Raw genomic sequence first — 25,999 nt, forward strand, 5'->3', positions numbered from 1 at the left:
GAAAGGCTGAGGTACCGCAGGGAGGGGATGATATTGGTGGAGGCTTTGACGGGAAAGGCTGAGGTACCTCAGGGAGGTGATGACATCGGGGGAGACTTTGGCGGGAAAGGGTGAGGGACTTAAAGGAGAGGACGGAAGGGAGAGAGGTTTTGGTGGTAAAGGCTGAGGTACCTCAGGGAGGAGATGGCATCGCAGAGGCTGCAGTGGGAAATGCTGAGGTAGCTCTGGGACGGGATGGCACTAAGGTGTGGTTTCAAAGGGAAATGCTGAGGTACTTTGAGGAAAGGATGCTGGGCTAGGAACTATGAACACATCAGATCGGTTAAGAGAATGTTGATGACAGAAATTTCTACAGTAAAGTATTCCAGCAAAGACAGGGAGATGAGCAAAACTTATATCAGGCCTCCTAGGATTCCTGCAGGTTAGGGGTCAGGGATGATGAGGTTGTTAACTCGGTCCTAACTTTTTCTTTCTCTCCCTCTCTTGCAGCACCAGACTGAATGGAGAAGCAAGTGGATGGGAAGTTCCTGCGCCACGACACAGACCACATTTATTACTCTCGCCCTCCGAGACCCGGAGAACCGAACCGTTCTCATCGTGCCTTGAAGCAACCTCTGCTCATGCGCTTCTCCCAGGGAGAAGGCAGAATGGGAGTGCCTCGCCACGTTAAACAACAGGGTGTACACTCTGCAGCTTTCAAGCCCAGCTCTGCGTTAGCTCACCCCTGCAATTTTGCACCGCCCACGCAAATTTGAGTTGTCGCTGGTTGTTGCAGCGTTTGGCTTTGGTGAGGACAGCGTGTGTTTGTCAGCAGTTGGTGTAGGGTGGAATCTTGAGGAGAAAGTGATATTTCCGTGCCAGAACTGGTTGGTGTTTGCATGGTATTGTGGTAGTTGTTCCCACAGGTGATCAGTGCTGGAGTGTTATTGCAGGATGAGGGGATTTTGAAGGCTTGTCTGTGAGATGCACTAGAGGCAGCAGTTGCAAACGAAAGGCTGAGGTGTGGAGAGTTTGTCGGTGGGTTTTGGACAGTTGTCAGTTGAAGAGTTGGTTGTTTGCAGGTGAGGTATAGAGCAGAGGGTGAAGCTGACTTTGCCTGGGCGGCGCAACTGGATGGGTGTGCAGAGCTGAGGAGAGCGGGCTTCTGCGGGTGACCCTAAAGCTGGAGAACCAGCCAGCGGCAGCTCCAGACAGTCCCGCTGCCGAGCTTGGCCGTGTAGGGCCAGTGCCCTGGGGCACAGGGAGTGTGACCCTCCGCAAGCACCAAACAGCAGGTGAGGACTGTGGGGATTTGTACTGAGCTATGATATCTCTAAGGCATGTGCGAGGGGCCGGGGCCAAGGCAAGGTGGGCTCGTTGTGGGGTGTGGGGAGGTGTCAGCCCCCGGACTCAGCCCCTGTCTGATTGTAGTGCCCTTGGGCTGGTGTAGCTCAGTCCTCTGTGTGTTTCTCTTCAGGTGGAGCAGCGTGCAAAGGAAAAGCAAGGAAGGAGAGGAAGGTGGTGAACCTATGAGGAAGAGTGTAGCGAATCTGGCGTGGACTCACGGTAAGGTGCCATGAGAGACATTTATTACAAACTCAGGTTTGCATTTATACTCGCTATGATGCTTGCTCAAGCATTTGCTCTTTAGCTAAGTTAGACATTACATGAGCGATGTAACTGCCATATACGCATTTTTTTCTATAGTAAGCTGTCCCTCTGTCCCTGATGTATCAGTCCTGTATCCTGTATCTTAGTAGTCACAATTTTTCCCCAAGTAGATGAATATTTGCAAGCAGCTTTATCTCCAGTCGTTACCTGTTCATATAATTCTCATTCATCTTTGTGCCATGTCTCCAACTGAAATGTACCAGTTGTAGGAAAGTCTAGCACATGATTAGCAATCCATTCTAATAAACTCACCAATCAGACCCCTGATACATCCTGATTTTGCGTTTGTAGCGCATGTTGAAGGACATCCAGGGTTTGTCTTTGCTTAAGGGATAACTTCCCTCCCATGGTTCCCAATCGCTCACCTTTCGTTGGTGGTGGGCGCGCACTGTCCTGGTTCCCGGTCCTGTTTCCTGGTTCGATTGGGCTTCGCTACCAGAGCGGCTACTGCCTTTATAGGCACGCTGAAAGTCCCTGTTCCAGGGCGCCATTTGTAGCGAATGCGGTACGGACTCTCTTTTAAGGTGCAATGAGAGATGTTTATTACAAATTCAGGCTTGTGTTTATACTCGCTATGATACTTGCTCAAGCATTTGTTGATTAGCTAAGTTAGTCATTACATGAGTGATGTGTTTTGTGTTCCCACCAAAGTCACTGCCATAAACACCTTTTTTGTCTATCACAAGCTGTCCCTCTGTCCTTGATGCATCAATCCTGTATCAACTCCTCTGTCCTTGATGTATCACATAGCATACAGTCCTTTGTTCTTGTATTTTTCCACTAATGCTTGTTCTCATGCTGTTGACTCTTGCAGTTTCTCATGTGCCCGGTCTTCCGCGTACTGACACAGAAGAGCGATCACGAAAGAGGATTGGAGCGCACCTGTGAGTCAAGCAGAGTCAAGAAAGAAGATGACAGTGGTGGACCTGTGAGTCAGGAGGGGACAAAAGAGGAGAAAGGTGATGGAGCTACGAGTCAAGAGTGAGGAGGAAGATGGGCAGCCTGAGCCAGCGAGAAGGAGAATGTATCCTTAAGCACAGGGAACGATCTGTGATTAGTGCGTCCCCCTCCCACCCCTAGAAACCGTGCTCGGGGGTAAAGTGGTAAAATGGGAGCAGGGGCTGTTGGCTGTGTTTTGGGAGGTGGGGGTGGTGAGCAGGGGCTGGGCTCTTGGACTTGGGAGCAGTTAAGGGAGCAGGGTGGTCATCCCTTGGGAGGTGTCTGTCTGCCAGCAGGTAAAGGAGGGGGAAGAGGATCCTGCCGGGGTGAGGGCCTGGCCAGCTCTCCACTCCCAGGGCTCTTGATGCTGGTGTGGTGTGTTGCTGTAAGTGCCAGGGGTGACTGGCAAAGAAAGTCTTTGTGGGGTGCATGCTGGGAAACTGTGCTGCTACGGAGGGGCTGGGTTGGTGGGAAGGCCTGTGCGGGGGGCCGGGGCCAAGGCAAGGTGGCCTTGTGGTGGGGTGTGGGGATGCGTCAGCGACCGGACTCGCCCCCTCGTGTGACTGTACGGGCCTGGGGTGGGTATATTTTTGTTTTCTGTGCATCTCTGTTCGGGTGGAGCAGCTCGCAAAGGTGAAAGCAAGAAAGAAGAGGAAGGTGGTGAACCTACGAGGAAGAGCGATCAAGAAAGAGGATTGGAGTGCATCTGCAAGTCAACAGGGATCAAGAAAGAAGATGACGGTGGTAGACCTGCGAGTCAGGAGGGATCAAGAAAGAAGAGGAGGAAGGTGATGGAGCTGCGAGTCAGGAGTGAGGAGGAAGAAAATGTCCCCCTTGGGACAGGGACCTCCCTGTAATCAGGACTGCGCCCTCCCACCCCTGGAAACTGCTCAGGGGCTCAGACATCCATGGGAAGGTTGTGTCCGACAACACGAGCCAGATCTTCAGCACTGGCTGCTGTTCAGCTGGGACCAGGGGCTGCTGGTGGGGTTTTGGGAGGCGGGGTGGGTGAGTAGAGGCTGGGCTTTTGTACTCATGAGTGGTTGAGAGAGAGGGCTGGACACCTCTTGGGAGGTGTCTTGTCTGTCTGCCATCAGCTAAAGGAGGGGGAAGAGGATCCTGCCGGGGTGAGGGCCTGGCCAGCTCTCCACTCCCAGGGCTCTTGATGCTGATGTGGTGTGTTGCTGTAAGTGCCAGGGGTGACTGGCAAAGAAAGTCTTTGTGGGGTGCATGCTGGGAAACTGTGCTGCTACGGAGGGGCTGGGTTGGTGGGAAGGCCTGTGCGGGGGGCCGGGGCCAAGGCAAGGTGGGCTTGCTGTGGGATGTGGGGATGCGTCAGCGACCGGACTCACCCCCTATGTGACTGTACGGGCTTGGGGTGGGTGTATTTCTGTCTTCAGGGCATTTCGGTTTGGGTGGAGCAGCTCACAAAGGCGAAAGCAAGAAAGGAAAGTAAGGTTGTGAACTTACGAGAAAGAGTGATCAAGAAAGAGGATTTGAGTTCATCCGGGAGTCGAGGGATCAAGAAAGAAGAGGAGGAAGGTGATGGACGTGCACATTGAAAATGAGAGGGAAGATGGGCAACCTGAAGCATGGAGCAAGGGAATGTCTCCTAGAACAAAGGGACCTTTCTGTAATCAGAGATCCCCCCTCCTACCCTACAAACTGAACAAAGAGGACTGCGAGAGGGAGCGCTCTGACAGGACAAGAGGTATCAGTAAATCTGGCAAGAGGACAGTGGGGGAAGCGCTCTGGCGGATCAACAAGTCTCAATATATGTGGCAAGAGGATGATGGGGGAGAGTTCACCAGTGGTTCAAAAGTCACCCAGAAAAAGGGGAAGAGGATGTCAAGGGGGGAGCGCTCTGGTCGATCACAAGACTCTCCTAAAAAACACAACAGGATGGTGGTGGGGGGAATGTCCTATATGGGACAAGGGGTCCCGAGAAATCCAGCAAGAGGATGGTGGGGGGGAGCACTCCAGCAGACCAAGAATGTACTAAGGAAAGGCAAAAGGACGGCAGGAGGAGAGACCCAGTGGGTCAAGAGGTACCGAGAAATCCAGCAAGAGGACGACAGGGAGGAGCTCTTTAGCAGGCCAAAATCCCACTGAGGAAAGGCAAGAGGACAGCGGGGGAGAGCGCTCCAGTTCTTCAAGTGACTTCCCAGGCAGAAGGCAGGAGCATGGCGGGGCAGGACTGCGGCAGGTCAAGAATTCTCAGTCTGGCAATAGGATGGCGGGGAGGAGCGTTCCAGCGGGAGAAGAGCGCCCTGACTAGAGGCAAGACAAGGGTGAGGGAGAGCACTCGGACGTGTCAAGAAGACTCCCCCAAAAAGTGCAAGAGGAAGGCCGGTGGGGAGAGCAATCCAGCAGATCAGGAAGTCTCAATAAATGCGGTAAGAAGGTGGCAGGTGGGAGCTCCCCAGTGGTTCAAGAGGTCCCAAGATATCCAGCAAGAGAACTGTGAGGGAGAGCGCTCCAACAGGTCAAGCGGTGTCAAGAAATCCAGCAAGACAATGGTGGAAAACGCTCCGGTGAGTCACAAGATTCCCCCAAAAAAAGGCAAGAGAATGGTGCAGGGGAGCACTCTGGTGGATCAAGAAGCACCCAGGAAAAGGGGAAGAAGATGGTGGGGGGGAGCACTCTGGTTGGTCACAAGACTCCCCCAGAAAACACAAGAGGGTGGCAGGGGGAACGCCCTAATGGGTCAAGAGGACCCAAGAAATCCAGCAAGAGGACGGCGAGGGGGAGCGCTCCAGCAGGTCAGGAAGTCTCGATAAATGCGGTAAAAGGATGGTGGGTGGGAGCCCCTCAGTGGTTCGCAAGGTTCCAGGAAATCCAGCAAGAGGACGGCGTGGGGGAGCGCTGTGGCAGATGAAGAACCTTCAGTACATCTGGCAAGAGGACGGTGAGGGGGTGCTCTGATGGGTCAAGGTTGCTCTGAAAAAAGCCCAAGAGGGTGGTAAGGAGAAGCTCACCGGTGATTCACGAATCACCCAGAAAAAAGGGAAGAGGACAGTGCGGGGGAGCTCTTCAGTTGTTGAAGAGAATTCCCAGAAAAAGGCAGGAGGATGATGAGGGGGAACACTCTGGCGGGTCAAGAAGTCTCGATAAGTCCGGCAAGAAGACGGTGGGGAGGAGAGCTCGTGTGGGTCAAGAGGTCCCAAGAAACCCAGCAAGAGGACAGCAGGGGCGAGCGCTCCGGCAGATCAGGAAATCTCGATAAATGCAGTTAGAGGATGGTGGGTGTGAGCCCCTCAGTTGTTTAAGACGTCCCAAGAAATCCAGCAAGAGAACTGCGAGGGGGAGCGCTCCGGCAGGTCAAGCGATGTCAAGAAATCCAGCAAGACAATGGTGGAGAACTCTCCGGCGAGTCACAAGACTCTCCCAAAAAAGGCAAAAGAATGGTGCAGGGGAGCACTCTGGTGGATCAAGAAGCACCCAGGAAAAGGGGAAGAGGATGGTGGGGGGAAACGGCCTGGTTGGTCACAAGACTCCCCCAAAAACCACAAGAGGGTGGCAGGGGGAACGCCCTAATGGGTCAAGAAGTCCCAAGAAATCCAGCAAGAGGACGACAGGGAGGAGCTCTTTAGCAGGCCAAAATCCCACTGAGGAGAGGCAAGAGGACAGCGGGGGAGAGCGCTCCAGTTCTTCAAGTGACTTCCCAGGCAGAAGGCAGGAGCATGGCGGGGCAGGACTGCGGCAGGTCAAGAATTCTCAGTCTGGCAATAGGATGGCGGGGAGGAGCGTTCCAGCGGGAGAAGAGCGCCCTGACTAGAGGCAAGACAAGGGTGAGGGAGAGCACTCGGACGTGTCAAGAAGACTCCCCCAAAAAGTGCAAGAGGAAGGCCGGTGGGGAGAGCAATCCAGCAGATCAGGAAGTCTCAATAAATGCGGTAAGAAGGTGGCAGGTGGGAGCTCCCCAGTGGTTCAAGAGGTCCCAAGATATCCAGCAAGAGAACTGTGAGGGGGAGCGCTCCAACAGGTCAAGCGGTGTCAAGAAATCCAGCAAGACAATGGTGGAAAACGCTCCGGTGAGTCACAAGATTCCCCCAAAAAAAGGCAAGAGAATGGTGCAGGGGAGCACTCTGGTGGATCAAGAAGCACCCAGGAAAAGGGGAAGAAGATGGTGGGGGGGAGCACTCTGGTTGGTCACAAGACTCCCCCAGAAAACACAAGAGGGTGGCAGGGGGAACGCCCTGATGGGTCAAGAGGACCCAAGAAATCCAGCAAGAGGACGGCGAGGGGGAGCGCTCCAGCAGATCAGGAAGTCTCGATAAATGCGGTAAGAGGATGGCGGGTGGGAGCCCCCCCAGTGGTCCAAGAGGTCCCAAGAAATCCAGCAAGAGGACGGCGAGGGGGAGCGCTCTGGCAGATCAGGACGTCTCAATAAATGCGGTAAAAGGATGGTGGGTGGGAGCCCCTCAGTGGTTCCCAAGGTTCCAGGAAATCCAGCAAGAGGACGGCGTGGGGGAGCGCTGTGGCAGATGAAGAACCCTCAGTACATCTGGCAAGAGGACGGTGAGGGGGTGCTCTGATGGGTCAAGGTTGCTCTGAAAAAAGCCCAAGAGGGTGGTAAGGAGAAGCTCACCGGTGATTCACGAATCACCCAGAAAAAAGGGAAGAGGACAGTGCGGGGGAGCTCTTCAGTTGTTGAAGAGAATCCCCAGAAAAAGGCAGGAGGATGATGAGGGGGAACACTCTGGCGGGTCAAGAAGTCTCGATAAGTCCGGCAAGAAGACGGTGGGGAGGAGAGCTCGTGTGGGTCAAGAGGTCCCAAGAAACCCAGCAAGAGGACAGCAGGGGTGAGCGCTCCGGCAGATCAGGAAATCTCAATAAATGCAGTTAGAGGATGGTGGGTGTGAGCCCCTCAGTTGTTTAAGACGTCCCAAGAAATCCAGCAAGAGAAATGCGAGGGGGAGCGCTCCGGCAGGTCAAGCGATGTCAAGAAATCCAGCAAGACAATGGTGGAGAACTCTCCGGCGAGTCACAAGACTCTCCCAAAAAAGGCAAAAGAATGGTGCAGGGGAGCACTCTGGTGGATCAAGAAGCACCCAGGAAAAGGGGAAGAGGATGGTGGGGGGAAACGGCCTGGTTGGTCACAAGACTCCCCCAAAAACCACAAGAGGGTGGCAGGGGGAACGCCCTAATGGGTCAAGAAGTCCCAAGAAATCCAGCAAGAGGACGACAGGGAGGAGCTCTTTAGCAGGCCAAAATCCCACTGAGGAGAGGCAAGAGGACAGCGGGGGAGAGCGCTCCAGTTCTTCAAGTGACTTCCCAGGCAGAAGGCAGGAGCATGGCGGGGCAGGACTGCGGCAGGTCAAGAATTCTCAGTCTGGCAATAGGATGGCGGGGAGGAGCGTTCCAGCGGGAGAAGAGCGCCCTGACTAGAGGCAAGACAAGGGTGAGGGAGAGCACTCGGACGTGTCAAGAAGACTCCCCCAAAAAGTGCAAGAGGAAGGCCGGTGGGGAGAGCAATCCAGCAGATCAGGAAGTCTCAATAAATGCGGTAAGAAGGTGGCAGGTGGGAGCTCCCCAGTGGTTCAAGAGGTCCCAAGATATCCAGCAAGAGAACTGTGAGGGAGAGCGCTCCAACAGGTCAAGCGGTGTCAAGAAATCCAGCAAGACAATGGTGGAAAACGCTCCGGTGAGTCACAAGATTCCCCCAAAAAAAGGCAAGAGAATGGTGCAGGGGAGCACTCTGGTGGATCAAGAAGCACCCAGGAAAAGGGGAAGAAGATGGTGGGGGGGAGCACTCTGGTTGGTCACAAGACTCCCCCAGAAAACACAAGAGGGTGGCAGGGGGAACGCCCTAATGGGTCAAGAGGACCCAAGAAATCCAGCAAGAGGACGGCGAGGGGGAGCGCTCCAGCAGATCAGGAAGTCTCGATAAATGCGGTAAGAGGATGGCGGGTGGGAGCCCCCGCAGTGGTCCAAGAGGTCCCAAGAAATCCAGCAAGAGGACGGCGAGGGGGAGCGCTCTGGCAGATCAGGACGTCTCAATAAATGCGGTAAAAGGATGGTGGGTGGGAGCCCCTCAGTGGTTCCCAAGGTTCCAGGAAATCCAGCAAGAGGACGGCGTGGGGGAGCGCTGTGGCAGATGAAGAACCCTCAGTACATCTGGCAAGAGGACGGTGAGGGGGTGCTCTGATGGGTCAAGGTTGCTCTGAAAAAAGCCCAAGAGGGTGGTAAGGAGAAGCTCACCGGTGATTCACGAATCACCCAGAAAAAAGGGAAGAGGACAGTGCGGGGGAGCTCTTCAGTTGTTGAAGAGAATCCCCAGAAAAAGGCAGGAGGATGATGAGGGGGAACACTCTGGCGGGTCAAGAAGTCTCGATAAGTCCGGCAAGAAGACGGTGGGGAGGAGAGCTCGTGTGGGTCAAGAGGTCCCAAGAAACCCAGCAAGAGGACAGCAGGGGCGAGCGCTCCGGCAGATCAGGAAATCTCGATAAATGCAGTTAGAGGATGGTGGGTGTGAGCCCCTCAGTTGTTTAAGACGTCCCAAGAAATCCAGCAAGAGAACTGCGAGGGGGAGCGCTCCGGCAGGTCAAGCGATGTCAAGAAATCCAGCAAGACAATGGTGGAGAACTCTCCGGCGAGTCACAAGACTCTCCCAAAAAAGGCAAAAGAATGGTGCAGGGGAGCACTCTGGTGGATCAAGAAGCACCCAGGAAAAGGGGAAGAGGATGGTGGGGGGAAACGGCCTGGTTGGTCACAAGACTCCCCCAAAAACCACAAGAGGGTGGCAGGGGGAACGCCCTAATGGGTCAAGAAGTCCCAAGAAATCCAGCAAGAGGACGACAGGGAGGAGCTCTTTAGCAGGCCAAAATCCCACTGAGGAGAGGCAAGAGGACAGCGGGGGAGAGCGCTCCAGTTCTTCAAGTGACTTCCCAGGCAGAAGGCAGGAGCATGGCGGGGCAGGACTGCGGCAGGTCAAGAATTCTCAGTCTGGCAATAGGATGGCGGGGAGGAGCGTTCCAGCGGGAGAAGAGCGCCCTGACTAGAGGCAAGACAAGGGTGAGGGAGAGCACTCGGACGTGTCAAGAAGACTCCCCCAAAAAGTGCAAGAGGAAGGCCGGTGGGGAGAGCAATCCAGCAGATCAGGAAGTCTCAATAAATGCGGTAAGAAGGTGGCAGGTGGGAGCTCCCCAGTGGTTCAAGAGGTCCCAAGATATCCAGCAAGAGAACTGTGAGGGGGAGCGCTCCAACAGGTCAAGCGGTGTCAAGAAATCCAGCAAGACAATGGTGGAAAACGCTCCGGTGAGTCACAAGATTCCCCCAAAAAAAGGCAAGAGAATGGTGCAGGGGAGCACTCTGGTGGATCAAGAAGCACCCAGGAAAAGGGGAAGAAGATGGTGGGGGGGAGCACTCTGGTTGGTCACAAGACTCCCCCAGAAAACACAAGAGGGTGGCAGGGGGAACGCCCTAATGGGTCAAGAGGACCCAAGAAATCCAGCAAGAGGACGGCGAGGGGGAGCGCTCCAGCAGATCAGGAAGTCTCGATAAATGCGGTAAGAGGATGGCGGGTGGGAGCCCCCCCAGTGGTCCAAGAGGTCCCAAGAAATCCAGCAAGAGGACGGCGAGGGGGAGCGCTCTGGCAGATCAGGACGTCTCAATAAATGCGGTAAAAGGATGGTGGGTGGGAGCCCCTCAGTGGTTCCCAAGGTTCCAGGAAATCCAGCAAGAGGACGGCGTGGGGGAGCGCTGTGGCAGATGAAGAACCCTCAGTACATCTGGCAAGAGGACGGTGAGGGGGTGCTCTGATGGGTCAAGGTTGCTCTGAAAAAAGCCCAAGAGGGTGGTAAGGAGAAGCTCACCGGTGATTCACGAATCACCCAGAAAAAAGGGAAGAGGACAGTGCGGGGGAGCTCTTCAGTTGTTGAAGAGAATCCCCAGAAAAAGGCAGGAGGATGATGAGGGGGAACACTCTGGCGGGTCAAGAAGTCTCGATAAGTCCGGCAAGAAGACGGTGGGGAGGAGAGCTCGTGTGGGTCAAGAGGTCCCAAGAAACCCAGCAAGAGGACAGCAGGGGCGAGCGCTCCGGCAGATCAGGAAATCTCGATAAATGCAGTTAGAGGATGGTGGGTGTGAGCCCCTCAGTTGTTTAAGACGTCCCAAGAAATCCAGCAAGAGAACTGCGAGGGGGAGCGCTCCGGCAGGTCAAGCGATGTCAAGAAATCCAGCAAGACAATGGTGGAGAACTCTCCGGCGAGTCACAAGACTCTCCCAAAAAAGGCAAAAGAATGGTGCAGGGGAGCACTCTGGTGGATCAAGAAGCACCCAGGAAAAGGGGAAGAGGATGGTGGGGGGAAACGGCCTGGTTGGTCACAAGACTCCCCCAAAAACCACAAGAGGGTGGCAGGGGGAACGCCCTAATGGGTCAAGAAGTCCCAAGAAATCCAGCAAGAGGACGACAGGGAGGAGCTCTTTAGCAGGCCAAAATCCCACTGAGGAGAGGCAAGAGGACAGCGGGGGAGAGCGCTCCAGTTCTTCAAGTGACTTCCCAGGCAGAAGGCAGGAGCATGGCGGGGCAGGACTGCGGCAGGTCAAGAATTCTCAGTCTGGCAATAGGATGGCGGGGAGGAGCGTTCCAGCGGGAGAAGAGCGCCCTGACTAGAGGCAAGACAAGGGTGAGGGAGAGCACTCGGACGTGTCAAGAAGACTCCCCCAAAAAGTGCAAGAGGAAGGCCGGTGGGGAGAGCAATCCAGCAGATCAGGAAGTCTCAATAAATGCGGTAAGAAGGTGGCAGGTGGGAGCTCCCCAGTGGTTCAAGAGGTCCCAAGATATCCAGCAAGAGAACTGTGAGGGAGAGCGCTCCAACAGGTCAAGCGGTGTCAAGAAATCCAGCAAGACAATGGTGGAAAACGCTCCGGTGAGTCACAAGATTCCCCCAAAAAAAGGCAAGAGAATGGTGCAGGGGAGCACTCTGGTGGATCAAGAAGCACCCAGGAAAAGGGGAAGAAGATGGTGGGGGGGAGCACTCTGGTTGGTCACAAGACTCCCCCAGAAAACACAAGAGGGTGGCAGGGGGAACGCCCTAATGGGTCAAGAGGACCCAAGAAATCCAGCAAGAGGACGGCGAGGGGGAGCGCTCCAGCAGATCAGGAAGTCTCGATAAATGCGGTAAGAGGATGGCGGGTGGGAGCCCCCGCAGTGGTCCAAGAGGTCCCAAGAAATCCAGCAAGAGGACGGCGAGGGGGAGCGCTCTGGCAGATCAGGACGTCTCAATAAATGCGGTAAAAGGATGGTGGGTGGGAGCCCCTCAGTGGTTCCCAAGGTTCCAGGAAATCCAGCAAGAGGACGGCGTGGGGGAGCGCTGTGGCAGATGAAGAACCCTCAGTACATCTGGCAAGAGGACGGTGAGGGGGTGCTCTGATGGGTCAAGGTTGCTCTGAAAAAAGCCCAAGAGGGTGGTAAGGAGAAGCTCACCGGTGATTCACGAATCACCCAGAAAAAAGGGAAGAGGACAGTGCGGGGGAGCTCTTCAGTTGTTGAAGAGAATCCCCAGAAAAAGGCAGGAGGATGATGAGGGGGAACACTCTGGCGGGTCAAGAAGTCTCGATAAGTCCGGCAAGAAGACGGTGGGGAGGAGAGCTCGTGTGGGTCAAGAGGTCCCAAGAAACCCAGCAAGAGGACAGCAGGGGCGAGCGCTCCGGCAGATCAGGAAATCTCGATAAATGCAGTTAGAGGATGGTGGGTGTGAGCCCCTCAGTTGTTTAAGACGTCCCAAGAAATCCAGCAAGAGAACTGCGAGGGGGAGCGCTCCGGCAGGTCAAGCGATGTCAAGAAATCCAGCAAGACAATGGTGGAGAACTCTCCGGCGAGTCACAAGACTCTCCCAAAAAAGGCAAAAGAATGGTGCAGGGGAGCACTCTGGTGGATCAAGAAGCACCCAGGAAAAGGGGAAGAGGATGGTGGGGGGAAACGGCCTGGTTGGTCACAAGACTCCCCCAAAAACCACAAGAGGGTGGCAGGGGGAACGCCCTAATGGGTCAAGAAGTCCCAAGAAATCCAGCAAGAGGACGACAGGGAGGAGCTCTTTAGCAGGCCAAAATCCCACTGAGGAGAGGCAAGAGGACAGCGGGGGAGAGCGCTCCAGTTCTTCAAGTGACTTCCCAGGCAGAAGGCAGGAGCATGGCGGGGCAGGACTGCGGCAGGTCAAGAATTCTCAGTCTGGCAATAGGATGGCGGGGAGGAGCGTTCCAGCGGGAGAAGAGCGCCCTGACTAGAGGCAAGACAAGGGTGAGGGAGAGCACTCGGACGTGTCAAGAAGACTCCCCCAAAAAGTGCAAGAGGAAGGCCGGTGGGGAGAGCAATCCAGCAGATCAGGAAGTCTCAATAAATGCGGTAAGAAGGTGGCAGGTGGGAGCTCCCCAGTGGTTCAAGAGGTCCCAAGATATCCAGCAAGAGAACTGTGAGGGAGAGCGCTCCAACAGGTCAAGCGGTGTCAAGAAATCCAGCAAGACAATGGTGGAAAACGCTCCGGTGAGTCACAAGATTCCCCCAAAAAAAGGCAAGAGAATGGTGCAGGGGAGCACTCTGGTGGATCAAGAAGCACCCAGGAAAAGGGGAAGAAGATGGTGGGGGGGAGCACTCTGGTTGGTCACAAGACTCCCCCAGAAAACACAAGAGGGTGGCAGGGGGAACGCCCTAATGGGTCAAGAGGACCCAAGAAATCCAGCAAGAGGACGGCGAGGGGGAGCGCTCCAGCAGGTCAGGAAGTCTCGATAAATGCGGTAAAAGGATGGTGGGTGGGAGCCCCTCAGTGGTTCGCAAGGTTCCAGGAAATCCAGCAAGAGGACGGCGTGGGGGAGCGCTGTGGCAGATGAAGAACCCTCAGTACATCTGGCAAGAGGACGGTGAGGGGGTGCTCTGATGGGTCAAGGTTGCTCTGAAAAAAGCCCAAGAGGGTGGTAAGGAGAAGCTCACCGGTGATTCACGAATCACCCAGAAAAAAGGGAAGAGGACAGTGCGGGGGAGCTCTTCAGTTGTTGAAGAGAATCCCCAGAAAAAGGCAGGAGGATGATGAGGGGGAACACTCTGGCGGGTCAAGAAGTCTCGATAAGTCCGGCAAGAAGACGGTGGGGAGGAGAGCTCGTGTGGGTCAAGAGGTCCCAAGAAACCCAGCAAGAGGACAGCAGGGGCGAGCGCTCCGGCAGATCAGGAAATCTCGATAAATGCAGTTAGAGGATGGTGGGTGTGAGCCCCTCAGTTGTTTAAGACGTCCCAAGAAATCCAGCAAGAGAACTGCGAGGGGGAGCGCTCCGGCAGGTCAAGCGATGTCAAGAAATCCAGCAAGACAATGGTGGAGAACTCTCCGGCGAGTCACAAGACTCTCCCAAAAAAGGCAAAAGAATGGTGCAGGGGAGCACTCTGGTGGATCAAGAAGCACCCAGGAAAAGGGGAAGAGGATGGTGGGGGGAAACGGCCTGGTTGGTCACAAGACTCCCCCAAAAACCACAAGAGGGTGGCAGGGGGAACGCCCTAATGGGTCAAGAAGTCCCAAGAAATCCAGCAAGAGGACGACAGGGAGGAGCTCTTTAGCAGGCCAAAATCCCACTGAGGAGAGGCAAGAGGACAGCGGGGGAGAGCGCTCCAGTTCTTCAAGTGACTTCCCAGGCAGAAGGCAGGAGCATGGCGGGGCAGGACTGCGGCAGGTCAAGAATTCTCAGTCTGGCAATAGGATGGCGGGGAGGAGCGTTCCAGCGGGAGAAGAGCGCCCTGACTAGAGGCAAGACAAGGGTGAGGGAGAGCACTCGGACGTGTCAAGAAGACTCCCCCAAAAAGTGCAAGAGGAAGGCCGGTGGGGAGAGCAATCCAGCAGATCAGGAAGTCTCAATAAATGCGGTAAGAAGGTGGCAGGTGGGAGCTCCCCAGTGGTTCAAGAGGTCCCAAGATATCCAGCAAGAGAACTGTGAGGGAGAGCGCTCCAACAGGTCAAGCGGTGTCAAGAAATCCAGCAAGACAATGGTGGAAAACGCTCCGGTGAGTCACAAGATTCCCCCAAAAAAAGGCAAGAGAATGGTGCAGGGGAGCACTCTGGTGGATCAAGAAGCACCCAGGAAAAGGGGAAGAAGATGGTGGGGGGGAGCACTCTGGTTGGTCACAAGACTCCCCCAGAAAACACAAGAGGGTGGCAGGGGGAACGCCCTAATGGGTCAAGAGGACCCAAGAAATCCAGCAAGAGGACGGCGAGGGGGAGCGCTCCAGCAGGTCAGGAAGTCTCGATAAATGCGGTAAAAGGATGGTGGGTGGGAGCCCCTCAGTGGTTCGCAAGGTTCCAGGAAATCCAGCAAGAGGACGGCGTGGGGGAGCGCTGTGGCAGATGAAGAACCCTCAGTACATCTGGCAAGAGGACGGTGAGGGGGTGCTCTGATGGGTCAAGGTTGCTCTGAAAAAAGCCCAAGAGGGTGGTAAGGAGAAGCTCACCCTTGATTCACGAATCACCCAGAAAAAAGGGAAGAGGACAGTGCGGGGGAGCTCTTCAGTTGTTGAAGAGAATCCCCAGAAAAAGGCAGGAGGATGATGAGGGGGAACACTCTGGCGGGTCAAGAAGTCTCGATAAGTCCGGCAAGAAGACGGTGGGGAGGAGAGCTCGTGTGGGTCAAGAGGTCCCAAGAAACCCAGCAAGAGGACAGCAGGGGCGAGCGCTCCGGCAGATCAGGAAATCTCGATAAATGCAGTTAGAGGATGGTGGGTGTGAGCCCCTCAGTTGTTTAAGACGTCCCAAGAAATCCAGCAAGAGAACTGCGAGGGGGAGCGCTCCGGCAGGTCAAGCGATGTCAAGAAATCCAGCAAGACAATGGTGGAGAACTCTCCGGCGAGTCACAAGACTCTCCCAAAAAAGGCAAAAGAATGGTGCAGGGGAGCACTCTGGTGGATCAAGAAGCACCCAGGAAAAGGGGAAGAGGATGGTGGGGGGAAACGGCCTGGTTGGTCACAAGACTCCCCCAAAAACCACAAGAGGGTGGCAGGGGGAACGCCCTAATGGGTCAAGAAGTCCCAAGAAATCCAGCAAGAGGACGACAGGGAGGAGCTCTTTAGCAGGCCAAAATCCCACTGAGGAAAGGCAAGAGGACAGCGGGGGAGAGCGCTCCAGTTCTTCAAGTGACTTCCCAGGCAGAAGGCAGGAGCATGGCGGGGCAGGACTGCGGCAGGTCAAGAATTCTCAGTCTGGCAATAGGATGGCGGGGAGGAGCGTTCCAGCGGGAGAAGAGCGCCCTGACTAGAGGCAAGACAAGGGTGAGGGAGAGCACTCGGACGTGTCAAGAAGACTCCCCCAAAAAGTGCAAGAGGAAGGCCGGTGGGGAGAGCAATCCAGCAGATCAGGAAGTCTCAATAAATGCGGTAAGAAGGTGGCAGGTGGGAGCTCCCCAGTGGTTCAAGAGGTCCCAAGATATCCAGCAAGAGAACTGTGAGGGGGAGCGCTCCAACAGGTCAAGCGGTGTCAAGAAATCCAGCAAGACAATGGTGGAAAACGCTCCAGTGAGTCACAAGATTCCCCCAAAAAAAGGCAAGAGAATGGTGCAGGGGAGCACTCTGGTGGATCAAGAAGCACCCAGGAAAAGGGGAAGAAGATGGTGGGGGGGAGCACTCTGGTTGGTCACAAGACTCCCCCAGAAAACACAAGAGGGTGGCAGGGGGAACGCCCTAATGGGTCAAGAGGACCCAAGAAATCCAGCAAGAGGACGGCGAGGGGGAGCGCTCCAGCAGGTCAGGAAGTCTCGATAAATGCGGTAAGAGCATGGTGGGTGGGAGGCCCCCAGTGGTTCAAGAGGTCCCAAGAAATCCAGCAAGAGGGCGGCGAGGGGGAGCGCTCTGGCAGATCAGGACGTCTCAATAAATGCGGTAAAAGGATGGTGGGTGGGAACCCCCCAGTGGTTCACAAGGTTCCAGGAAATCCAGCAAGAGGACGGCGTGGGGGAGCGCTGTGGCAGATGAAGAACCCTCAGTACATCTGGCAAGAGGACGGTGAGGGGGTGCTCTGATGGGTCAAGGTTGCTCTGAAAAAAGCCCAAGAGGGTGGTAAGGAGAAGCTCACCGGTGATTCACGAATCACCCAGAAAAAAGGGAAGAGGACAGTGCGGGGGAGCTCTTCAGTTGTTGAAGAGAATCCCCAGAAAAAGGCAGGAGGATGATGAGGGGGAACACTCTGGCGGGTCAAGAAGTCTCGATAAGTCCGGCAAGAAGACGGTGGGGAGGAGAGCTCGTGTGGGTCAAGAGGTCCCAAGAAACCCAGCAAGAGGACAGCAGGGGCGAGCGCTCCGGCAGATCAGGAAATCTCGATAAATGCAGTTAGAGGATGGTGGGTGTGAGCCCCTCAGTTGTTTAAGACGTCCCAAGAAATCCAGCAAGAGAACTGCGAGGGGGAGCGCTCCGGCAGGTCAAGCGATGTCAAGAAATCCAGCAAGACAATGGTGGAGAACTCTCCGGCGAGTCACAAGACTCTCCCAAAAAAGGCAAAAGAATGGTGCAGGGGAGCACTCTGGTGGATCAAGAAGCACCCAGGAAAAGGGGAAGAGGATGGTGGGGGAAAACAGCCTGGTTGGTCACAAGACTCCCCCAAAAACCACAAGAGGGGGAACGCCCTAATGGGTCAAGAAGTCCCAAGAAATCCAGCAAGAGGACGACAGGGAGGAGCTCTTTAGCAGGCCAAAATCCCACTGAGGAAAGGCAAGAGGACAGCGGGGGAGAGCGCTCCAGTTCTTCAAGTGACTTCCCAGGCGGAAGGCAGGAGCATGGCGGGGCAGGACTGCGGCAGGTCAAGAATTCTCAGTCTGGCAATAGGATGGCGGGGAGGAGCGTTCCAGCGGGAGAAGAGCGCCCTGACTAGAGGCAAGACAAGGGTGAGGGAGAGCGCTCGGATGTGTGAAGAAGACTCCCCCAAAAAAGTGCAAGAGGAAGGCCAGGGGGAGAGCAATCCAGCAGATCAGGAAGTCTCAATAAATGCGGTAAGAGGATGGCGGGTGGGAGCCCCCCAGTGGTCCAAGAGATCCCAAGAAATCCAGCAAGAGGACGGCAAGGGGGAGCGCTCCAGCAGATCAGGAAATCTCGATAAATGCGGTTAGAGGATGGTGGGTGGGAGCCCCACAGTTGTTTAAGGCATCCCAAGAAATCCAGCAAAAGGACGGCGAGGGGGAGCGCTCTGGCAGATCAGGACGTCTCAATAAATGCGGTAAGAGGATGGCGGGTGGGAGCCCCCCAGTGGTTCAAAATGTCCCAAGATATCCAGGAAGAGAACTGTGAGGGGGAGCGCTCTGGCAGGACAAGCGATGTCAACAAATCCAGCAAGACAATGGTGGAGAACGCTCCGGTGAGTCACAAGACTCCACCAAAAAAGGCAAGAGAATGGTTAGAGGATGGTAACAGGCAGCTTTGAGAGCACTCTGGTGGATCAAGAAGCACCCAGGAAAAGGGGAAGAGGATGGTGGGGGGAAACGGCCTGGTTGATCACAAGACTCCCCCAAAAACCACAAGAGGGTGGCAGGGGGAACGCCCTAAGGGGTCAAGAGGTTCCAAGAAATGCAGCAGCAGGACGGCGAGGGGGAGCGCTCCAGCAGGCTGAGATTGTACTAAAGAAAGGCAAAAGGACAGCAGGAGGAGAGACCCAGTGGGTCAAGAGGTCCCAAGAAATCCAGTAAGAGGACAACAGGGAGCAGTGCTCTGGCAGGCCAAAATCTCAGTGAAGAAAGGCAAGAGGACAGCAGGGGGGAGTGCTCCAGTTCTTCAAGTGACTTCCCAGGTAGAAGGCAGAAGGACGGTGGGGTAGCGCTGGGACAGGTCAAGAATTCTCAATCTGGCAATAGGACAGCAGGGAGGAGCATCCAGCGGGACAGGAGCGCCCTGAAAATAGGCAAGACAAGGGTGAGTGAGAGCACTCCGAGATGTCAAGAAGTGTCAAAAAATCTGGTAAAGGATGGCAGGGGGGAGTGCTGTGGATATTCAAGAGACTCCCCAGTAAAAGGCAAGAGGACGGCGCGGGGAAGTGCTCCAGCACGTCAAGATCGCACTGAAGAAAGGCAAGGTCACAGTGGGGGGGAGCATTCCCGTTGTTCCAATGGTTCAAAAGGTCCCAAGAAATCCAACAAGAGAACTGCGAGGGGGAGCGCTCTGGCAAGTCAAGCGGTGTCAATAACCCCAGCAAGGCAACGGCGGAGAGCGCTCTGGTGAGTCACGAGACTCCCCTACAAAGGACGAGAGGATGGTGGAGGGGAGCCCACCGGTGGTTCAAGGAGCACTCAGGAAAAGGGGAGGAGGCTGACGAGGGGCAGGCCTCTGGCGGGCCAAGATCGCTGAGGGAAGGTGCGGGGGAGCTTGCTGGTGGCTCAAGAGACCTCTAGAAAAAGGTAAGAGGGCGGCGGGGGGTGGGAGGGCGCCTCAGCTGGTGAAGAGGAACCCCGAAAACAAGGCAAGAGAATGTTGGTGGGGGGAGCGCTCTGGCGGTTCCAGAGGCTCCCCGAGATCCGCTCAGACGGCAGCGGGTAACGCGGCAGCTCAGCGTCAATCAAAGAAGAACAGGAAGGCGGTTGACCTGCAATTCCAGAGCGAGGAGGAAGACTGGCAACCCGAACGAGGAGCAGCAGAACTTGGCATGGCCTCTGAAATCCTCCTTTAATCTGGGCTCAGGTAAGCTGGAAGCAGGGGACATAGGCTGGGGTTTGGGAGGTGGGCAGGTGAGAAATGATCCGCATTTTTGATCTCCTGAGTGCCTGAAGCGCCTGGGAGTTCATTTGGAGTCGTTGGCTTACTTGATTTTACACTGACTTTTGCATTATATTTTAATGACGTAGAATTTTCCGTTTTGACATCGAAACCTAAACTTCTTTGGAAATTCATCCTCTGTCCCTTCAGTCTCAGCTCGTGGCACTTCCACTGTCTCGTGGCCCGCGTTTCAATGTACATTAGATCGCTTCCTGGGCCTTGGATTTTAAGTAATGGTCCGTCACAAGTTTGTTTTTCTTGTCCTTAACGGGCAGCTTTGAGAGCTCTCTAAGGAAAAGTGATATCTTTTTACCTTGTTACTGCTCTTTCCATGTTACGAGCAGCCACCCTCTTTATGATCAGTCTCATGCTTTTCTTCCTTTCTTGCCCAGGTTCAGAAGACCGGGAATTCCAAGCTTCAAGTTTCCTGTGGAACATTGCGGGAGACCTTGATAACGTGGCAATGAGGGAGGTGATGAAGAGGAACAATACCTGTTCCTTTCCCATTTCAAGACGTTATTTTTTACCTTCCTGGTAGCTGTGAGATGATTTGCAATCTTGCGCTAGCATCTGCCTGAAAGAGAACACGGACCCTTTGGGTGCCTCCTCAAGAAATACTTGCTCTATGGTTCTGGCGATGTCCAGGCTTCAAGGGTGGGGCATAGGGGAGTGTAAATCTTAGGGGGCCTCCCGGGATGTCTGCAGGTTTGGGTGACCCGTGGCTGGGACGGGGACGCCGAGGTTGTCAATCTTGCCCTGAATCTCTCGCTCCCTCTCTTGCAGCACCCGAGACCGAATGGAGGAGCAAGTGTACGGGAAGTTCCTGCGCCACGACACAGATCACATTTATCGCTCTCGCCCTGAGAGACCCGGAGAACCAAACCGTTCCCATCGTGCCTTGAAGCAGCCTCTGCTCACGCACTTCTCCCAGGGAGAAGGCAGAATGGCAGTAGCTCGCCACGTTATACCACAGGGTGCACACTCCGCAGCTTTCAAGCCCAGCTCTGCGTTAGCTCACCCCTGCAATTTTGCACCGCCCACGCAAATTTGAGTTGTCGCTGGTTGTTGCAGCGTTTGGCTTTGGTGAGGACAGCGTGTGTTTGTCAGCAGTTGGTGTAGGGTGGAATCTTGAGGAGAAAGTGATATTTCCGTGCCAGAACTGGTTGGTGTTTGCATGGTATTGTGGTAGTTGTTCCCACAGGTGATCAGTGCTGGAGTGTTATTGCAGGATGAGGGGATTTTGAAGGCTTGTCTGTGAGATGCACTAGAGGCAGCAGTTGCAAACGAAAGGCTGAGGTGTGGAGAGTTTGTCGGTGGGTTTTGGACAGTTGTCAGTTGAAGAGTTGGTTGTTTGCAGGTGAGGTGTAGAGCAGAGGGTGAAGCTGACTTTGCCTGGGCGGCGCAACTGGATGGGTGTGCAGAGCTGAGGAGAGCGGGCTTCTGCGGGTGACCCTAAAGCTGGAGAACCAGCCAGCGGCAGCTCCAGACAGTCCCGCTGCCGAGCTTGGCCGTGTAGGGCCAGTGCCCTGGGGCACAGGGAGTGTGACCCTCCGCAAGCACCAAACAGCAGGTGAGGACTGTGGGGATTTGTACTGAGCTATGATATCTCTAAGGCATGTGCGAGGGGCCGGGGCCAAGGCAAGGTGGGCTCGTTGTGGGGTGTGGGGAGGTGTCAGCCCCCGGACTCAGCCCCTGTCTGATTGTAGTGCCCTTGGGCTGGTGTAGCTCAGTCCTCTGTGTGTTTCTCTTCAGGTGGAGCAGCGTGCAAAGGAAAAGCAAGGAAGGAGAGGAAGGTGGTGAACCTATGAGGAAGAGTGTAGCGAATCTGGCGTGGACTCACGGTAAGGTGCCATGAGAGACATTTATTACAAACTCAGGTTTGCATTTATACTCGCTATGATGCTTGCTCAAGCATTTGCTCTTTAGCTAAGTTAGACATTACATGAGCGATGTAACTGCCATATACGCATTTTTTTCTATAGTAAGCTGTCCCTCTGTCCCTGATGTATCAGTCCTGTATCCTGTATCTTAGTAGTCACAATTTTTCCCCAAGTAGATGAATATTTGCAAGCAGCTTTATCTCCAGTCGTTACCTGTTCATATAATTCTCATTCATCTTTGTGCCATGTCTCCAACTGAAATGTACCAGTTGTAGGAAAGTCTAGCACATGATTAGCAATCCATTCTAATAAACTCACCAATCAGACCCCTGATACATCCTGATTTTGCGTTTGTAGCGCATGTTGAAGGACATCCAGGGTTTGTCTTTGCTTAAGGGATAACTTCCCTCCCATGGTTCCCAATCGCTCACCTTTCGTTGGTGGTGGGCGCGCACTGTCCTGGTTCCCGGTCCTGTTTCCTGGTTCGATTGGGCTTCGCTACCAGAGCGGCTACTGCCTTTATAGGCACGCTGAAAGTCCCTGTTCCAGGGCGCCATTTGTAGCGAATGCGGTACGGACTCTCTTTTAAGGTGCAATGAGAGATGTTTATTACAAATTCAGGCTTGTGTTTATACTCGCTATGATACTTGCTCAAGCATTTGTTGATTAGCTAAGTTAGTCATTACATGAGTGATGTGTTTTGTGTTCCCACCAAAGTCACTGCCATAAACACCTTTTTTGTCTATCACAAGCTGTCCCTCTGTCCTTGATGCATCAATCCTGTATCAACTCCTCTGTCCTTGATGTATCACATAGCATACAGTCCTTTGTTCTTGTATTTTTCCACTAATGCTTGTTCTCATGCTGTTGACTCTTGCAGTTTCTCATGTGCCCGGTCTTCCGCGTACTGACACAGAAGAGCGATCACGAAAGAGGATTGGAGCGCACCTGTGAGTCAAGCAGAGTCAAGAAAGAAGATGACAGTGGTGGACCTGTGAGTCAGGAGGGGACAAAAGAGGAGAAAGGTGATGGAGCTACGAGTCAAGAGTGAGGAGGAAGATGGGCAGCCTGAGCCAGCGAGAAGGAGAATGTATCCTTAAGCACAGGGAACGATCTGTGATTAGTGCGTCCCCCTCCCACCCCTAGAAACCGTGCTCGGGGGTAAAGTGGTAAAATGGGAGCAGGGGCTGTTGGCTGTGTTTTGGGAGGTGGGGGTGGTGAGCAGGGGCTGGGCTCTTGGACTTGGGAGCAGTTAAGGGAGCAGGGTGGTCATCCCTTGGGAGGTGTCTGTCTGCCAGCAGGTAAAGGAGGGGGAAGAGGATCCTGCCGGGGTGAGGGCCTGGCCAGCTCTCCACTCCCAGGGCTCTTGATGCTGGTGTGGTGTGTTGCTGTAAGTGCCAGGGGTGACTGGCAAAGAAAGTCTTTGTGGGGTGCATGCTGGGAAACTGTGCTGCTACGGAGGGGCTGGGTTGGTGGGAAGGCCTGTGCGGGGGGCCGGGGCCAAGGCAAGGTGGCCTTGTGGTGGGGTGTGGGGATGCGTCAGCGACCGGACTCGCCCCCTCGTGTGACTGTACGGGCCTGGGGTGGGTATATTTTTGTTTTCTGTGCATCTCTGTTCGGGTGGAGCAGCTCGCAAAGGTGAAAGCAAGAAAGAAGAGGAAGGTGGTGAACCTACGAGGAAGAGCGATCAAGAAAGAGGATTGGAGTGCATCTGCAAGTCAACAGGGATCAAGAAAGAAGATGACGGTGGTAGACCTGCGAGTCAGGAGGGATCAAGAAAGAAGAGGAGGAAGGTGATGGAGCTGCGAGTCAGGAGTGAGGAGGAAGAAAATGTCCCCCTTGGGACAGGGACCTCCCTGTAATCAGGACTGCGCCCTCCCACCCCTGGAAACTGCTCAGGGGCTCAGACATCCATGGGAAGGTTGTGTCCGACAACACGAGCCAGATCTTCAGCACTGGCTGCTGTTCAGCTGGGACCAGGGGCTGCTGGTGGGGTTTTGGGAGGCGGGGTGGGTGAGTAGAGGCTGGGCTTTTGTACTCATGAGTGGTTGAGAGAGAGGGCTGGACACCTCTTGGGAGGTGTCTTGTCTGTCTGCCATCAGCTAAAGGAGGGGGAAGAGGATCCTGCCGGGGTGAGGGCCTGGCCAGCTCTCCACTCCCAGGGCTCTTGATGCTGATGTGGTGTGTTGCTGTAAGTGCCAGGGGTGACTGGCAAAGAAAGTCTTTGTGGGGTGCATGCTGGGAAACTGTGCTGCTACGGAGGGGCTGGGTTGGTGGGAAGGCCTGTGCGGGGGGCCGGGGCCAAGGCAAGGTGGGCTTGCTGTGGGATGTGGGGATGCGTCAGCGACCGGACTCACCCCCTATGTGACTGTACGGGCTTGGGGTGGGTGTATTTCTGTCTTCAGGGCATTTCGGTTTGGGTGGAGCAGCTCACAAAGGCGAAAGCAAGAAAGGAAAGTAAGGTTGTGAACTTACGAGAAAGAGTGATCAAGAAAGAGGATTTGAGTTCATCCGGGAGTCGAGGGATCAAGAAAGAAGAGGAGGAAGGTGATGGACGTGCACATTGAAAATGAGAGGGAAGATGGGCAACCTGAAGCATGGAGCAAGGGAATGTCTCCTAGAACAAAGGGACCTTTCTGTAATCAGAGATCCCCCCTCCTACCCTACAAACTGAACAAAGAGGACTGCGAGAGGGAGCGCTCTGACAGGACAAGAGGTATCAGTAAATCTGGCAAGAGGACAGTGGGGGAAGCGCTCTGGCGGATCAACAAGTCTCAATATATGTGGCAAGAGGATGATGGGGGAGAGTTCACCAGTGGTTCAAAAGTCACCCAGAAAAAGGGGAAGAGGATGTCAAGGGGGGAGCGCTCTGGTCGATCACAAGACTCTCCTAAAAAACACAACAGGATGGTGGTGGGGGGGAATGTCCTATATGGGACAAGGGGTCCCGAGAAATCCAGCAAGAGGATGGTGGGGGGGAGCACTCCATCAGACCAAGAATGTACTAAGGAAAGGCAAAAGGACGGCAGGAGGAGAGACCCAGTGGGTCAAGAGGTACCGAGAAATCCAGCAAGAGGACGACAGGGAGGAGCTCTTTAGCAGGCCAAAATCCCACTGAGGAAAGGCAAGAGGACAGCGGGGGAGAGCGCTCCAGTTCTTCAAGTGACTTCCCAGGCAGAAGGCAGGAGCATGGCGGGGCAGGACTGCGGCAGGTCAAGAATTCTCAGTCTGGCAATAGGATGGCGGGGAGGAGCGTTCCAGCGGGAGAAGAGCGCCCTGACTAGAGGCAAGACAAGGGTGAGGGAGAGCACTCGGACGTGTCAAGAAGACTCCCCCAAAAAGTGCAAGAGGAAGGCCGGTGGGGAGAGCAATCCAGCAGATCAGGAAGTCTCAATAAATGCGGTAAGAAGGTGGCAGGTGGGAGCTCCCCAGTGGTTCAAGAGGTCCCAAGATATCCAGCAAGAGAACTGTGAGGGGGAGCGCTCCAACAGGTCAAGCGGTGTCAAGAAATCCAGCAAGACAATGGTGGAAAACGCTCCGGTGAGTCACAAGATTCCCCCAAAAAAAGGCAAGAGAATGGTGCAGGGGAGCACTCTGGTGGATCAAGAAGCACCCAGGAAAAGGGGAAGAAGATGGTGGGGGGGAGCACTCTGGTTGGTCACAAGACTCCCCCAGAAAACACAAGAGGGTGGCAGGGGGAACGCCCTAATGGGTCAAGAGGACCCAAGAAATCCAGCAAGAGGACGGCGAGGGGGAGCGCTCCAGCAGATCAGGAAGTCTCGATAAATGCGGTAAGAGGATGGCGGGTGGGAGCCCCCCCAGTGGTCCAAGAGGTCCCAAGAAATCCAGCAAGAGGACGGCGAGGGGGAGCGCTCTGGCAGATCAGGACGTCTCAATAAATGCGGTAAAAGGATGGTGGGTGGGAGCCCCTCAGTGGTTCCCAAGGTTCCAGGAAATCCAGCAAGAGGACGGCGTGGGGGAGCGCTGTGGCAGATGAAGAACCCTCAGTACATTTGGCAAGAGGACGGTGAGGGGGTGCTCTAATGGGTCAAGGTTGCTCTGAAAAAAGCCCAAGAGGGTGGTAAGGAGAAGCTCACCGGTGATTCACGAATCACCCAGAAAAAAGGGAAGAGGACAGTGCGGGGGAGCTCTTCAGTTGTTGAAGAGAATCCCCAGAAAAAGGCAGGAGGATGATGAGGGGGAACACTCTGGCGGGTCAAGAAGTCTCGATAAGTCCGGCAAGAAGACGGTGGGGAGGAGAGCTCGTGTGGGTCAAGAGGTCCCAAGAAACCCAGCAAGAGGACAGCAGGGGCGAGCGCTCCGGCAGATCAGGAAATCTCGATAAATGCAGTTAGAGGATGGTGGGTGTGAGCCCCTCAGTTGTTTAAGACGTCCCAAGAAATCCAGCAAGACAACTGCGAGGGGGAGCGCTCCGGCAGGTCAAGCGATGTCAAGAAATCCAGCAAGACAATGGTGGAGAACTCTCCGGCGAGTCACAAGACTCTCCCAAAAAAGGCAAAAGAATGGTGCAGGGGAGCACTCTGGTGGATCAAGAAGCACCCAGGAAAAGGGGAAGAGGATGGTGGGGGGAAACGGCCTGGTTGGTCACAAGACTCCCCCAAAAACCACAAGAGGGTGGCAGGGGGAACGCCCTAATGGGTCAAGAAGTCCCAAGAAATCCAGCAAGAGGACGACAGGGAGGAGCTCTTTAGCAGGCCAAAATCCCACTGAGGAGAGGCAAGAGGACAGCGGGGGAGAGCGCTCCAGTTCTTCAAGTGACTTCCCAGGCAGAAGGCAGGAGCATGGCGGGGCAGGACTGCGGCAGGTC

General features: G+C 54.9%; 2 long non-coding RNA genes across 3 annotated transcripts; both read left to right on the forward strand.

The window, feature by feature from the left end:
* Window positions 1-1,067: 1,067 nt before the first annotated feature.
* On the forward strand, window positions 1,068-8,500 carry LOC136104495 (uncharacterized). Its single transcript, XR_010651769.2, has 3 exons — window positions 1,068-1,274; window positions 1,457-1,545; window positions 2,465-8,500. It is a non-coding gene; the product is annotated as an uncharacterized lncRNA (long non-coding RNA).
* Window positions 8,501-11,869: 3,369 nt separating this feature from the next.
* On the forward strand, window positions 11,870-25,055 carry LOC136104203 (uncharacterized). Of its 2 annotated transcripts, XR_011740377.1 has the most exons (6): window positions 11,870-19,216; window positions 19,684-19,763; window positions 20,075-20,861; window positions 21,044-21,132; window positions 22,052-22,294; window positions 23,577-25,055. It is a non-coding gene; the product is annotated as an uncharacterized lncRNA (long non-coding RNA). The 2 variants fall into 2 exon arrangements; XR_010651741.2 differs by lacking the exon at window positions 23,577-25,055 and having other exon boundaries at window positions 22,052-22,634.
* Window positions 25,056-25,999: the final 944 nt, after the last annotated feature.

Source organism: Patagioenas fasciata, chromosome 8 (genome assembly GCF_037038585.1).
Source record: "Patagioenas fasciata isolate bPatFas1 chromosome 8, bPatFas1.hap1, whole genome shotgun sequence".
In the NCBI taxonomy this organism is placed as follows: domain Eukaryota; kingdom Metazoa; phylum Chordata; class Aves; order Columbiformes; family Columbidae; genus Patagioenas; species Patagioenas fasciata.